This window comes from Rana temporaria, chromosome 8 (assembly GCF_905171775.1).
Source record: "Rana temporaria chromosome 8, aRanTem1.1, whole genome shotgun sequence".
In the NCBI taxonomy this organism is placed as follows: Eukaryota; Metazoa; Chordata; class Amphibia; order Anura; family Ranidae; genus Rana; species Rana temporaria.
In genome coordinates, this window is record NC_053496.1 from 161,143,944 (window position 1) to 161,159,045 (window position 15,102).

A 15,102-nucleotide genomic window follows, 5' to 3' on the forward strand; every position below is an offset into this window, starting at 1 on the left:
AAAAAAATAAATAAAATTAAACGCGGGAACGACGGCCATACTTAACATAGCAAGTCTAACTATACGCGACAAAATAGCAGCTTTAACTATACGCCGAAAAAAGCCGTCTAGAGACGCCGTAAAAAAATGCGTCGGCCGCTCGTACGTTCGTGGATCGTCGGAAATAGCTAATTTGCATACCCAACGCGGAAAACGACATGAACGCCACCCAGCGGACGCCGAAGAATTGCATCTTAGATCCGAAGGCGTACGAAGACGTACACCTGTCGGAATCTAACCCAGAAGCCGTCGTATCTTGGTTTGAGGATTCAAAACAACGATACGACGCGGGAAATTTGAAAGTACGCCGGCGTATCAGTAGATACACCGGCGTACTCGCTCTACCCCTATATCACTAGCTCTCAAAAGAGGTGTCATTGTTTGGTTTGTCTGATGGTCTTTGCTTGGAGGGGCTGTTAGGCTCCTGTAAACATCACAGCACCATCTCCCAGATCTTTTTTTTTTAAAGAATGGTTTATGAAAACACATTTCCAGCATACTGTACCTTTCACATAATGCTTTAGAACAAAATGACTGGTGGTGGCACAGAAAATGAATCGCTCTGGGAGGCAAGCAACCACAATACAGATCAGGAGGAGAGAGAAATGATGATGATTGAAGTCCTTCACAAATGAAATGAAGGCGAGTTCATGCTAGCTGCTGCAGCTTTTTTTTTTTTTTAATTCTTTATTTCATCTCTGTTTTCCTTTTTTTTTCCACATTAAATGGTAAATACTACAATATTACATTTCCAAACAAATAAACAGATAAACCATTTCTAAATTCCATACATTGGTACACATAATATAACCAACCTCTTCGCTGCCTCGGAATTTCTATATTTTACTGTACACTTAACCATTTCCTGTTCAAAAAATAATCCCCCCCTTCCCCCCTCCCTTCCCCCCCTCAAAAAAAAAAAAAAAAAGGGAAAACCCCCTCCCTGGGTCACTCATGCGTCCACGTCCCCCCCCCCCACATTTCTCATAGCTCCCCTTCTCTGTAACTTACATATGGACTCCATATCCGTCTATATTTTTCCTCTTGTTCTCTAATGCCCATGGTAAGTTTTTCCATTTGTTGAATTTCCGAGATTCTATTTAACCATTGCTGTTTATTTGGGGTAATTGTACTTACTTTTCCACAAGATTGGAATACAGGCCCTTGCTGCAACCAGTAGATGTCTTATCAGGGAACTTTTGAACCTGGCCATGGAGACTGGGATGTCCAACAGTAAATAAGTGGCCGGGTTACTTCCCAGATCCACCTCCACAATATCTTTCACAGTGTCCATGACCATTTTCCAAAAGTCCACTATCTTCTCACAGGACCAGAAAAGATGTAGCATGGTACCCTTTTCCTTGCCGCAACGCCAACATCTGTCTGAGACTTCCGGAAATATCCGGTTTAGTACTGCAGGGGTTTTATACCACCTGGTTAAAATTTTGTAGCCCCCTTCCTGGTATCTGGTAGCTAGGGAGGCTTTATGTGTAAAATTAAATATTTTTGTTATCTGATTTTCCGAAAAAAACACCTCTAACTCCTTTTCCCATGCTCGTATAAACGGCAGCTCACGCAGTGTTGTTTCCTCCACCCAGAGACTATACATCAGCGAGAGACCGTGTCTCAACTCCTCTCCCTTAAGGCACAGTTCCTCATATCCTGAGAGGTCTCTAATTGGTCTCCCTTTTGGGTTCAGAGCTCTAGTGGCCGTTTTTAATTGATTTTGTCTCATTGGGTCAAGTTCCTCTCTTATTACCTCATCTCTTTCCTCGCTTCTGATCCTTGGATTCTCTCCCTCAAAATGTATTACTCTGCTCCAGCCTGCTCTTTTTACCCTCTTAAAATGTGGGTCTGACATCCCTATTTGAAATTTCGGGGTTACCTATAACCGGAGTGAGTGGGCTTGGGGTAATCGAAAGTTTTGTTTTCCTGAATAATTTTTTCACGACGCTCAGGGTTGCCCCTATGGTTGGATGTTTCTTAACTGCCCCTGGTATATCCACTTCTTGTATCCATGCCAATCCCTCCAAGGGGATATCCGTACTTTTCTGCTCTATAAGTAACCAAGGTTTATGCTTCTCCTGCATGCACCATTCCACCACTCTTGACATGTGTGTTGCTACATAGTAACCTACTGGGTCTGGGAACCCCACTCCCCCTTTCTCCTTGGGTAAAGTTAATATTTCCCTCCGAGTTCTCGACGCTTTCCCCGACCAGATAAACTTCGCAAACTTGGATCTTATATCCCTTAAATAACTCGACGGGATTTTTACCGGTAGGGTTTGAAATAAATAGAGCAATCTTGGTAACACGTTCATTTTTAAGATGCTAATTCTCCCAAACCATGAATACGTCTCTTTTTCCCATCTAATGAAGTCAGATTTCATTTGCCTTATCAACGGGATGAAATTCAATTCGAGAATTCTATTTAAATTTTTGGGGATTTTTGTCCCTAAATAAAGTATGTGAGAGTCCGACCATTTAAAGGAAAAATTTACTGTCAAGAGATCCTTTATTTGTTTGTTTATTTCTAGCCCCATTGCCTCTGACTTATTATAATTTACCTTAAAGTTAGAGAGGTCACCATATGCCCTTATCTCTCTCATCAAGGGAGGAAGTGATAGTTCGGGAGCCGCTATTGAGAACAATAGATCATCCGCAAAAGCAGCTACTTTATGTTCCGTTCCTTTAATCTGAAATCCTCTTATATCTGCGTTTAATCTAATTGTCCTCAATAGCGGCTCCAATGTTAAGATAAAAATAATCGGGGAGAGTGGGCATCCTTGCCTTGTCCCGTTCCCAATTGGGAATGGGTCCGATAATACCTCATTCACCTTGACCCTTGCCGACGGACATGAGTAAAGGCTAGCAATCCACTTCTGCATGCCCACTCCTAGTCCTATATGTTCTAATGTAGCCTTCAAAAAACCCCAGTCCACCCTATCGAAGGCTTTTTCCGCGTCAGTCGAAATAAGTGCTAGTGATTTCTGGTGGACTTGGGCCAAGTAAATGGTATTTAACACCCTTTGTGTGTTTTCCCTACCTTCTCTTCCCGGTACAAAACCTACTTGGTCTGGGTGTATGAGTGAAGGGATATTAGGTACCAATTTATTTGCAATTATCTTTGAAAATATTTTTAAGTCTATATTTAACAACGATATAGGTCGATAACTCGCACAGACTGTGGGGTCTTTACCTTCCTTGGGGATGACGGCAATATGAGCTCCTAATGTTTCTCTTCTCATCTGATGACCTTCTTTCAGTGAATTAAAGGCCTCTAGGAATTTTGGTATTAATTTGTCTTGAAAAGTTTTATAGTATGCTAGCGTGTAGCCGTCTGGCCCTGGTGATTTGCCTGGTTTCATCTCCCTTATTACCTCTTGACATTCCTTCACTGTGATCGGACACTCCATGCTCTCTATAATTTCCTTTGGAATTTTAGGCATTTCTGACTTCATTAGATATTCTTTTATTCTCTCTTCTCTATTCTGTATTTTTTCTACATCGGGCTGATTATCTATTTGATATAGACCATTGTAATATTCTTTGAAAGCATTTGCTATTAAATGTGAGGGGCTTACTAACTTATCTCCCTGTATTTTTATTTTCTCTATGTGTTTCCTCGCTCTCGATTCCCTAAGTGCATTTGCAAGCATCTTACTGGGTTTGTTGCCGAATTCGTAGTAAGTTCTTCTGCATCTGTTCAACTGCGCTTTGGCCTTATCCATCAATAGTAAATTTAGTTTTTCTCGCAACGATACCAATTTCTCCTCATTGCTTGAATTCTGCACTCTCTTGTGTTCATTTTCTGTTATTTTAATCTCTCTCAATAGAGTGTCCACCTTAGCCCCTAATTTTCTCTTCCTGTGGGCCCCCATAGATATTAACATTCCCCTCAAATAGCACTTGTGCGCTTCCCACCTGCAGAGTGGGGATGTCTCATCCGCACTATTCCTTTCAAAAAATGTGTCTATTTCCTGCCCTATCAACTCTTCATATTCTGGGTCTTTAATTAAGGTTTCATTAACCCTCCAGTTCCATTCCCTAAATCCTTATACTCCCCAGTCAATAGTACAGTTAATTGGGGCATGGTCCGAAATTGTAATAGATCCGATTGATGTATCCCTTAAGTTCATCAGTACAGCTCGGTCTAGGAAAATATAATCAATTCGTGTATAAGTTTTGTGTTTGTTGGAATAGAAGCTATAGTCTCTATCCTGGGGGTGTTGAGACCTCCAACTATCTACTAGTTGCATATCATACAATATATTTCTTGCTTGTCTCAGTTTAGAATTGGATATGCCATATGATCCCTTGGAGGAGTCTAAACTTGGATCTAGTAACATGTTCATATCTCCTCCTAGGATTAGGACCCCCTCTTTGTTTTCATTTATTAGTTCTGCAAATTTACTTAGGGCAGCCACAGGGTTTTCATTGGGGAGATAAATGTTTACTAGTGTAACCTTCTGATCATTTATTGTCCCCTTTATCAATATGAACCTGCCCTCTTTGTCCGTGACCACTGTCGATTCTTTCCAACTTAAATTTTTTGCTAAAAAAATAGCTACCCCATTTGCTTTTGAGGATTGGGATGCCCCCGTATACATCACTGGGAATTTCTGATTTCTCCATTTTGGAATCTTATCCTGTCTAAAATGGGTTTCCTGTAAGAACACGATTTGAGTTTTTAATCTCCCTAATTCTATCATCACTTTAGTTCTTTTCTCAGGGATATTTAGGCCTTTCACGTTATATGATGTTATGTTTAGTCTATGCATTTCCGAAGTCCCTCTCATTTCCCTTTAAATTACTACGTTATCCCTTTCTCTAGGACCCTCTGATCTTCACTCTCGAAATAGTGATGTCTACTGGACAAGGGAGGTGACCCGTAGGAGTAACCCAGGGAGAGGTCAAAAACAAAAAAAAAAAAAAAAAAAAGGATTCTTACTCCCCCCCCTTATGGCTCGAACTCAAGACCTCCGTCCAGCTGTCCGAGTGCCCAAAAAAAAAAAAAAGAAAAGGGAAAAAAAAAAAAAACGGGGGTGATCAATCCGACCCCCCCCCGCCCAATGCGTCTCTGACTTCCCTCCTATACGGAGGAGAGACGCTTTGGGAAAAGTGTGAAAGCACAGCGGAGAGTCTCCCGCAGTTCTCCTACCCCGTGCCCCTTTTCTTTATTTTACAGGTCTGTTAACCCCCACCCTCTCTGCCCTTGCCCTTGTTTCCTCTCACTCATAGGCCTCGGGGCACCGGGCCAATGAATCTTATTATACACATTTTACGCATTTTACACCCCTTATGCTGGGCCTTTCCCCTAAGTGATCTCATGTTCCTATTTTAACCTTTTTTTTTCCTTTTTTTTCCCCTAAGTGTTTTCAGTATTATATATATATTATATGCATATATGCTCACCAGACATAATCACAAGCATTGAGATTAAATAAATTAAAAAGAAAAAAAAAAAAGGGAAAATAAAACAAGAAAGATTCGAGTTAACATCTATGGGGTCAGCTGTGTTGATCTTCAACCTATTAACCCTTGCTAGTTCATTATCTATTATCCACTTGACTCATAGGTATGGCACCTCTCTTCCCCCGGATTTCTTTATTCACTCTTCCCTTACATCCCTCCTTCTTCCCTCCTTCTTCCTTCACCCCCTCTCATCCCTTATCTACTTCCCCTGAGTCCCATTCCGGTTGGTGATAGCCCCCAAAACCCCTCCCAGCACCCCTTACTTCTCACTGCCCTCCCCCCAACCCCTAACCTATTTCCCACCCCCCCCACCCTAACTCTAAGACCATAACCCCTCCCTTTATCTCCTTCTTAAACCCCCCCAAAAAAAGGAAAAAATTAGTACTATAATAAGCAACACGACAAAACTATTAAACCACATCTACAATGTAACCTCTAGGATCCCCCCCCCTCCCCCCTAAAAAAAAAAAAAAAAAAAAAACACAAACCCTACGTGCTATCTTCTTGTGTTCCTTTTTGTGTTAGTGGCTCCCAATCCCCCCTCCCGCTCCCCCCCCCCCCGACAAAAAAGTAAAAAAAAATAAAAAAAATAAAAGCAAAAACCCCTTCCCTACGTGATAGTTCCTACGTGATCTTCCAAATTGTGTCTGTATCTTGTGCTCAAGCCTCCTCCCCCCCCCCCCCCCCCCACCCATCCCCTTCCCCTTGGATTTGGCCTTGGGGACATCCCCAAAGAGATAGAGGGACAGGGCCAGTACTAATTGTGCGCTCCCCACCGTGAGTTCCTCTTATATAAGGGGGTTCTGTTATTCCTAAAGGCCAAGTATAGAGATCAATTAAGGAGAAAGAAAAAACTAAAAAGTAATGTGACTCCCTCGAATGGGAAAGGTAGCAGAAGAGACCACGCCTTCCACAAAATAAAACCATTCACTGCTTATTATACCCCTGACCATCATGTAGCCTTTATATAGTTCCGACTTTCTACCCCCCTACACTACTCCGGTGCTCATCAGCCTTGTCAAATAATACCCCTGGAAACAGTTGAGCCAATCCGGTCGCCGTCCAAGGGGAATAGACCATGGTGCCATGAAAAAAAAAAAAGGGAAAAATATAAAAAAAAAAACAGCCATAGTAAGACAGATTACAAGCATCTAGCATGTGAGAACCCCCCACTGCCCTAAGCCGCTTATATACATAATACATGGTCCATAATTAGTTCACCAATCTGTTACTCTTGTTGCTAGGGTCTAATCCGTCATTGACCCGCTCATAAGTCCCTTTACCGAACGACAGTCAAAACATACAGCTCCCAAAAAAAAAAAAAAAAAAGTCCAGGCGGATACCTTCCAATAGCGCTCTCCTTAATAATTTCCTCCTTCTGACATAGGAAGAGGGATTGCGCCTCAAAAAAAAAAAAAAAATACCAATCTGGGAAAAAAAAAAAAAAGAAAAGTTTTTTCTAAGTATGTCTTTTCCTCTGTGAGATCCTCATAACTGCAGCTTGTCGGCCCCTGATGCCCATATGCGTTAAAAGCCCCTAATGCCCACATGATCACAGTCTTCAAAAATCTCCGGGCAGTACCAGCCAATTAGGCACCTCTATTGGGCCCACCCCCAAAAATTGAAAAAGTTTAGGGAGCTGAGATGGTTCATTCAAGTAATAACTTGTTGCCTCTTTCTTAATTATTAGAGCTAAGGGAAAACCCCAGCGATAGGTAGCGCCGTTGGATCATATATATTCTAGTAGAGGCTTTAGTAGTCTTCTTCTACTCTTGGTTTGGGGGCAAAGGTCCGAAAATATGTGGATCTCCCCCCCTTCAAATACCCCGACAGTACCCTCCTTCCAGGCTACCCTGAGAATTTCCTCTTTTGTCCTGTAGAAATGGACCCTACAAAGGACATCTCGGGGTGCCGTCTGGTCTTGGTACCTCCCTATAGGGACTCTGTGGACACGATCTAGTTCCAGTAATGTTTCTGGGGGTTTCTTCAAGATTTTGTTCAAAATGGAGGTTACCACTTCTCTCAGCTCCAGCCCTACCGATTTGTCTGGTATTCCCTTTATGCGCAAGTTATTCCTCCTGCTCCTATTGTCCGTTTCCTCTGCTTGTAACTGTAGCCTAATTAGTTGATGATGTTGGGATTGCACTCTCCCCTCCAAACTACGCAGCCTAACCTCCATCGAGTCTTGTTGCTCCTCACATCTCTCGACCTTTTGCTCAATCTCCACTACGCTTATGCGCACTTTTTCGATCTCCCCCATCATTGCAGCAGTTAGATTGGCTACTATCTGTTGGATATCTTCCTTAGTGGGGAGAGCCTGGATAAGCCTACTAATTTGCCTATTATCTGGGGGGGGGTTCCATCTCCTCCTTCCCTGTATGTTGGCGAGGTTGTGGTAAAGGTACGGAGCCTCTGATTCCCCCGCCATCCGAACTTAAATTGACTTGGGCTAGATCATTAAGGCCCTGTTCCATAATATATGATAGTGTCCTCGTTAATGAATCTAGTGCTCTCCCTGAGTGCTGGGGTAGTACTGTTGATGAGAGCGGGGGTGACTGCGCTTTAGTGTCAGTTTGAAGCAGTTCTACTAGTGGAGAGTATGACTGATTGAAAAGCTGGCATCTCAGGCAGACAAAGTCTGTAGTGTCTCTCACCTGTCTTCCTGTAGACTCTGACACCAGCGCTCCCCCCTCCGGTCTCTCCTTGAATGCTGCACGTTGTAGAGCCTCTATTGTGGCAGGGATTTCCAAAGAAGCAGCAGCTGGTACTGACGGGACGGCTACTGCTGCAGATACAGAGCTCTCTGTCAGTGAACTCCGTCTGCTTACCCCGTGATCCTCATGCGCCGTTTGGGTATCTCCCCTCACCGTCATGTACCGCGTGATATACGAGTGTACTGGCTGAGCAGGGGATCCCCGGCTGCACTTCCCTCCGCTTCGACCACGCCGCGACATCAGCAATGGGATATGCAAGGTTTGTCCTCTCCTCTATAGCGCAAGCGGGGGGTGGTGGTGGGGGCAGCCGCATAGACCGCTGTAGACGCTCTCCTGTCCTTAGGTGCACGGGGAACCGCTGGACTCTCCTAGCACAAACGCTAGCCCGCCATGCCTCCGACTCCTCCCCCGGAAACGGAAGTCTGTCCTGCTGCAGCTTTTAAGGGTTGTATTGTGAAGGTTTGTAGGGCATTGACTTACGACAAGTGTGGGAAAAAAGATAAAGTTAAAATTCAGTTAAAATTTCAAAAGACACTGCAATCATATATAAACAATATATATTTAATGGGTCAGTCCATCCAAACTGATAGTTAAAATCCTTGACTTGTTTTCTTTCTTTCTGGTACTTATGTAGCACTTACCCCCGAAGGAGCATCTGGTTAAATTCGGGGTTTTGAATGTTACCTTTTCCGCTTCGTCAGGGTATGGAAGTCCATAATAAATGCAATTTCCAGACAGATGTAAAACCTTCAACAGTTAGGTTTTATTTTTACTGCAGGGTAACTTGAAGTAGAGAAAGTAGAAGTGCAGAGGAAGGTTCAGGCACACGGACAGGGCCGTCTTACTGAGCGTGCACCCCTGGGCACAGCCCCATCAGAGCCAAACAAATAGCACTAGCCGGGGGAGTGTCAGACTGTCAGTTGGTGCGCTCGGGACACAGAAATTAGTACTGGGAAAGCCTGCTGCGGTATGGCCGACTTCAATGGGACAGTGTAGCTGTCAAATTCTGCCTCTGATGTCGGGGATGGGCGGGCCAATCAGGTGTCCCGCCCCCTTCATCAGGCAAACTGTCTCCCCACACACAGAGTGCCTCCTTGACCCAGCCCACCACAGAGGGGAACCCTGCTCCTCCTCCCTTCTCCGACCATTAGAGCAGAACCCTGCCATCCTCTTGACTCCACCCACCACAGAGCGCCACCCTGCCCCTCCCTGACCCCACTCACCACAGAGGGGAATCCTGCTCCTCCCTTCACCGAATCACAGAACGGCACCCTGCCCTTTGTCCTGACTCCGCCCACAGAGCAGTGGTCACCTGGTGACACGCGGGGTCCGGTGATCTCGCTGCTGATCAGCGGGATGAAGAGGATGGACGTCGGAGCCCCCAGAAGGGCCAAGAGTAGTTTGGCGATGGTCCGGAGGCCCCCCGTGGTGCGAGCCAGATCCTCCCCCTGCAGTCTCTGAACCCCAGGTGCTGGCAGCGGTGGAGTATGCTATGAGGGGGAACATCATCACCAAAGCTATCAAGTGGGTATTGCTCACCCGGATAGTCCCCTCTCACATGGCCTAGCAGCTGGGATGATGCACAGGAGTACCCCAATTTTTTTTTCCATTGGGCCCCTGATTGAGGCTTGGAACTCAAGCAATCATGTGCTGTGCTCCTGTCCCAACTGTGTTATGCACGTTTATTGAATTGTTCCTGATTGGTCTTTTAGATGTCCTAGTTGGATGAAACGCATCGGACGTGGTTCAACACTCCCCACATTGCTTTTATCCTGTGATCACTTTTTATTCTTGTATGTTGTTGTTTTTTTTTATAAAAAAAAACCTACTTTTTTTACCTACACTATTGGAGCCTTTTTTTCTCTACATACTTTTCCGGATGTCAGTCTTTTTGGCTATCTATTTTGGTCATCAATCCTTCAGCTTTGCTGTTATCTACAAGATCCCTTTGAGGTGCCTCCAGAGTTCCTGGGCCTTCCTCTCCGTTTGGGTGACTTGCCGATTTGGATGTCCATGCCTTATTGACTCGTTGTCACTGACACTCGGATCCACCAACTCCGGTAAGAGTATTTAGTCTTATCAATGATTGGATGACATATTACTCCGGATTTTCCATATATCTATGGTACCATTAAATATCTACTTGTGAACAATCACCTGTCTGTTGTGGACCCCTCTGCTTGTTACGAGGATTTATTTACATCATAGGACTTGTTTTCATCTACATATCCAGGACTTTATACTGATTTTTTGTATGCACATTTTTAAAATCATTGTTTCTGCACCAGTTTATTATATATCACTTTAACACTACATCCCATCCATGCAACACTGTACCCATATGAAATTTTGATATTTTTTTCCCCACAAATAGAGCTTTTTTTTTTGTTCTGTTTGATCACCTCTGCTGTTTTTATTTGTAGCGCTATAAACAAAAAAAAGCGACAATTTTGAAAAAAACTATTTTTTTTACTTTTTTCTATAATAAATATCCAAATGTAAAAAAAAAAGTCTTCCCTTAATTTATGTATTCTTCTACATATTTTTGTTAAAAAATTGTAATAAGCGTATATTTATTGGTTTGTGCAAAAGTTATTGGGCCAGATTCTGGTACAATTGCGGCAGCACAACGTAACCCGTTTACATTACACTGCCGCAAGTTTTCAGTGTAAGTGCCTGATCCACAAAGCACTTACCTGTAAACTTGCGGCGGTGTATCGTAAACACAATCGTACTGCACATGCTCAGTTTAGAAATTCCCGCCGTGCTTTGCGCGATGTGACGTCATTTTTTAGATTGGCGACGTGCATAGCGTCCATTCGTATTCCCGGACGTCTTACGCCAAAACAAAAAAAAAATTGAAATTCGACCCGCGAAAGACGGCCATACTTTAACATGGCTCGACTAAAGTTAAGCCATGTTAAAGCAGCCGTAACTTTGCGACGGGAAAAAATTACTAGCGACGACGTAACAAAAGCGAAAACCTTCGTGGATCGCCGTAAATCCTCATTTGCATACCCGACGCTGGAATACGACGCAAAATCCCCCCAGCGGCGGCCAAAGTATTGCATCCTAAGATCCGACGGTGTAAGTCAATTACACCTGTCGGATCTTAGGGCTATCTATGCGGAACTGATTCTATGAATCAGCCGCATAGATAGGACCAGAGATACGACGGTGTATCAGGAGATACGCCGTCGTATCTCTTCTCTGAATCTGGCCCATTGTTCCTACAAAATAGGGGATAGATTTATGGCATTATTATTTTTTTTACTAGTAATGGCGGTGATCAATGATTTTTTTATTGGGACTGTGACATTGCGGCAGATATATCGGACACTTTTTACACTATTTTGGGACCATTCACATTTATACAGCGATCAGTGCTATAAAAATGCACTGTTTCTGTATAAATTTCATTGGCAGGGAAGGGTTAACACTAGGGGGTGATCAAGGGGTTAAATGTGTTACCTAGGGAGTAGGGATTGAGCTCCGGCATGTTCGCACACTCCACGTGCAGAGCCTGCACAGCACTGTGCTAATCACAGGCAGGGAGACATTGTCCCGATGCTCGGCTGCAGAGATCGGAAAACGTCTCCCTGCCTGTGGTTAGCGCAGCGCCGCGCAGACTTCCTGGAGGGCTCTGCACGTTGAGTGTACAAACACACTAGAGCTCATCCCTACTAGGGAGTGATTCTAACTGTGGGGGAGGAGACACGATCCGTCTCCTTTTCCCTTACAGGATGTGGATCTGTGTGTTTACACACATAGATCCACATCCCTGCTATGTGAAAGACAAAATAGAACTCAATATTAATAATGCAACACAAAAAAATTAAAAACACTAAAAGAATGCAATTTTGGGCATTCTGGACCAGAAGTGATGTAGGAGACTGACACGCTTTTGTTCAGTAATTGGGAGACTGTCTTCTGGCGAAAAAATGCACCGAAAAAATGCACCTAAGATCCGACGGCGTGCTAAGACGTACGCCTGTCGGATCCATCCCAGATGCAGTCGTATCTTGTTTTGTAGATACAAAACAAAGATACGACGCGGGAACTTTAAAATTATGCGGCGTATCAATAGATACGCCGGCGTAATTCTTTTGTGGATCTGCCCCGTAGAGTTTTGGGAGCACTATTATAATTGAGGGAACAGCATTTTTTTTGGGGGGGAGGGGGGCGATGTAGGTCAATAGTTTATATGAGGCAGGTTTGATTAGTCTCTCCAGCTCTTGAGGCAGTAGGTTAGGCTTACCAATTGTTAGACTTTGGCAATACTTCGCTTTATATGAGGCAGAATAACCAAGTACATGCAGTTTTGTTTTTTGCTGAGGCAGATATTCTGTTTAACTTTGCTAGTAGACCCTGTCAGGGTAGCTTGTATATTAAACCACTTAAGGACCACCCGCCGCAGGAATACGTTGGTACTTTGAAGAGGAATACTGTTGTTATGGTAGCAGCTAGCTACCATAACCTAACCCAGTGTTTCTCAACTCCAGTCCTCGGGGCGCACCAACAGGTCATGTTTTCAGGATTTCCCTCAGATCAAACTGCTGTGGTAATTACTAAGGCAGTGAAACTGATAAAATCACCTGTGCACAATAATGGAAAGCCTGAAAACAAGACCTGTTGGTGCGCCCCGAGGACTGGAGTTGAGAAACACTGACCTAACCCCGATACCCTCTTCAGCGCATGGTCCACTTTCAGATAAAAGTGGTCTCTGCGGCGGATACGCCGCAAGAGCACTTTTATCGGCGGCAGGAGAGGGGTCCCCCCCTCCCACCGCTCTCCGGTGCCCTCCGCCGCTTATCGGAGCCGTCAGCAGCAGCGGAGGACAGGTGTCTCCATATCATATCATTGCAGGGTGGAAGCGACGTCAAAACGTCACTTCCGCTTTTTTTTATTGCATTTTAGTTTAAATATGAGATCTGAGGATTTTTTTCCCCAGATTTCATATTTAAGAGGAACTGTCATGCTTTTTTTTTTCTATTACAAGGGATGTTTACATTCCTTGTAATAGGAATAAAAGTGACCCAATTTTTAATTTTAAATGGTTTAAAAAAAAAATAAAAAAAGTAAAATAAGAAAAACATATCTTTTTTTTAAAGCACCCAACAAGCTTGCGCGCATAAGTGAGCAGCGCCCGCATATGAAAACGGTGTGAAAACCACACATGTGAGGTATCGCTGCGATCGTTGGAGTGAGAGCAATAATTATAGCACTAGACCTCCTCTGTAACTCAAAACATGCAACCTGTACAATTTTTTTAAACGTCGCCATGGAGATTTTTAAGGGTAAACGTTTGTCGCCATTCCACGAGCGGGCGCAATTTTGAAGCGTGACATGTTGGGTATCAATTTAATCGGCGTAACATTATCTTTCACAATATACAAACAAAATTGGGCTAACTTTACTGTTTTTGTGTCTTATTTTTTAATTCAAAAAAGTTTTTTTTTTTCAAAAAAGTTCTCTTGTAAGACCGCTGCACAAATATGGTGTGAAAAAAAGTATTGCAATGACTGCCATTTTATTCTCGTTCTAGTTTTAGAACTCCCAAACATTATATAGATTGTTTTCTAGACATGTGCAATTTGTTTAGTTTCTAATTCGTTTTTTAACGAAAATTCGTTAATTTCGAATTTTCGTTTTTACGAATTTTTTATTTCCGAATTTTCGGACTTCCGAAAATTTCAAATTTCCGATTTTTCGGATTTCCGAATTTTCGTATTTCCGAATTTTTCAATTTCCGAATTTTCGGACTTCCGAAATTTCGAGTTTCCGAATTTTTTAATTCCCGAATTTCGGAATTTTTAATTTCAGAATTTTTGTATTTTCGTATTTTTTTTAATTTAAAAAATCCCGAAATTTCGAATTTTTCATTTTTTATTTTCGAATCTTTCAATTTTAGAAATTTATAATTTTTCATTTTTTTTAATTTTCGAATTTTTCATTTTCGAATTTTTAAATTTCGAATTTTTAAATTTTCGAATTTTTAAATTTTTGAATTTAGAAATTTTTAATTTTCGAATTTCAAAATTTTTAATTTTCGAATTTCGAAATTTTTAATTTTCGAAATTTTTAATTTTCGAATTTCTAATTTTTTATTGTTCGAAATTTCGAATTTATAAATTTTCTAATTTTCTAATTTTTGAAATTCCGAATTTTCTAATTTTCGAAATTTAGAATTTTTGAATTTTTCATTTTCAAATTTTTCATTTTCGAATTTTTACATTTTTTTTCGAAATTGTAGTTTCCGAAATTGTGGAATTTTCTTTTTTTTAAATTTTCGAATTTTAGAAATTTTAGAAATTAAAAATTAAAAATTTTTCGTACTTCCGATTTTTTGAATTTCCGAAATTTTCCGAATTTTTTGAATTTCCGAAAATTATTTTTTTAATTTTCGTTTCATTTTTTTTTTCGGAAATTTGTTTTTTTTCGTTTTATTCGTTTTTTTCTTTTTCGGAAATCCGAAAATTCGGAATTCCGAATTTCCGAATTCCGAATTTTCGAATTTCCCGAATTTACGAAAAAAGCAAAAAAACGAAAATAACATAAATGAAAAAAAACTATTTTTTTGGCAGTGTATTGTTTTCTAAGTAATTTTCTAGCAAAAAAAAATGTTTTTAACTTGTAAACACCAAATCTCAGAAAGAGGCTTGGTCGTTAAGTGGTTAAGTGAACAATATAGTAGAGTTGCACCTGTAGTATCCTGATAGAAACAACAGGTATTACAAATAATTAATTGGGGTTAATTAGTACTCTCTTGGATATGGGTGTGGCAGAGAAAATGCAATAAATTTCCAGTCCTTTCAGGAGAAAGGTGTGATTGATACCAGTAGCTAACCAATCTTGAGCGGATTACTGGCCTCTG

At 41.9% G+C, this 15,102-nt stretch overlaps 1 protein-coding gene across 1 annotated transcript in view; it reads right to left on the reverse strand.

Moving 5' to 3' along the window:
- LOC120909299 (membrane-spanning 4-domains subfamily A member 15-like) overlaps positions 1-15,102 on the reverse strand; it is a 78,522-nt gene that overhangs the window by 20,056 nt on the left and 43,364 nt on the right. The gene's annotated exons all lie outside the window — the stretch shown is intronic.